Source organism: Gossypium arboreum, chromosome 11 (genome assembly GCF_025698485.1).
Source record: "Gossypium arboreum isolate Shixiya-1 chromosome 11, ASM2569848v2, whole genome shotgun sequence".
In the NCBI taxonomy this organism is placed as follows: domain Eukaryota; kingdom Viridiplantae; phylum Streptophyta; class Magnoliopsida; order Malvales; family Malvaceae; genus Gossypium; species Gossypium arboreum.
This window is the reverse complement of record NC_069080.1, coordinates 13,560,103-13,561,930: the sequence shown is the minus strand read 5'-3', so window position 1 is coordinate 13,561,930 and position 1,828 is coordinate 13,560,103.

The window sequence follows — 1,828 nt, the reverse complement described above, 5'->3', positions numbered from 1 at the left end:
AAAAAGTTGTCATGTATTCTATTTTTAATATTTTACTATGGGTTATTATTTGGTATGTTAACCGTGGAAATTTTAACTCTATAAGTGAAATTAAGATTTTACTACATATTTTTTTTTAAAATACAACATAAAAACGTGTATCAAAATCTAAACTCTGCTTTTGTAGTTAACAAATCCTAATTTCTTGTATTTTTCTTAATTATAATATTTAAATACTTTCATAAACTGAATTTGATTTCAGTTAGAGGAAATAGATTTTATTTTATAATCAAATTCCAAGTCAATGGATAAATAGAGGGTGAGAGCAAAATTACTGTAACTTTGAGCTAATATAAGACGTGACAATTACCAGAAAAAAGAAAAAGGGAAATCATGACACAACCCTAGATTGGTTCGCTATCTCTAAATAGCAGAAAGAAATTGCTTATCCAGCTTGACATTATTTGAATTATATTAAAATATTATTTTCTATAATTATATTTTTAAATAAAATAATTCTATAAATTGAATAGTAAACCGAAATTGGATATTGCATTTATATGATTCAATTCGAATCAAAATAATAATCCAATAAATACATAAATTTAAAAAGCACTTATAAATAAATAAAATTATTTTCAAATTAAAGCTAACAAAAAACATGCATGTACCCGTGTGAAGAATAAACAATTCAATAAGATTGGAATCTTGTAGTTATTAAATCAATATCAATTGAAGTCGATTTTATTAATATTTTATTAATAAATTATAAATCAGTCAAGTTTTAACAATAATGTGATTAGTATAACTCAAATTTGAGTTATATCTGAAACGATAAACATTATAATCATTTATTTATTTTAAATAATAATTTTAATATATTTTATAATATATAAAATAAACAATCAATGATCAGATCCGCCCATTAAACTTTTAAGTAGTTGAATTAATGTTAGAGATTGTTGGTTAAACTGATGGAAAAAAACCCGAATGTTCAGTCCTCGACGAAATGTTGGGCGAAGTTGGAAGTGTTGTGAGCAGCGAGACATAGTGGTTATCGGACTTTGCCCAAAAAAATTGTACAAAGTACATAAACAGATGTTCATCTTGGGTGTCGACTGTCGACCACCTACAACCTAAAACCGATGAAATCAAATCTTAAAATTAGGTTAGAGCGATCCATCACTTGATTTTGCCCAACTAGTACGGGGGGGAAGACTTTCTTGCACAATCTGAATTATTGATATGCAATACATCAAAATTAAATAGTCCCATCCTTTCACATCCAACCCTATTCTAATTGGATTTTTCTTATTTACTTTAGAATCTAAGCATGTATGTGTCAGATATCAATCATTCACAACTGCTTTCTTCTGTTCATTTCTTTTCTTTTTTTAAACTTGTTCTATAAAAGATGGGGGGGGGGGGAATAGAAGATTCTTGGTAAAATCATCAGTTTTATTAATTAACAGTCAAATGACATAGTTAAAGCATATCGACTAAGAACAGCACATGATTCTTACTTATTTTTTCTCATTCATTTCCATGATCAAAAAGGGGCAAATCATTGTTAAATATATATAAATGTCACACCTCATTGACTTATTAAGGCAACCATGTTGTTGTTGGGGAATCCGATCATGGAGATTCTTTATGATAAACCTTACACTTTCCATTTCTGAATCCCAACCCTCCATTCTCAAAAAAAAAAAAAAAATAGAAAAGAAAAAACTTTGATACCCTTCTGTTGGCTCAAAAATAAGGGAAGGAATGCAATCGTGGACAGATACGTTAATAATTATCAGATGATTGATTACTTGCGTAATTTGTCATGAGATTGACGTCTTTC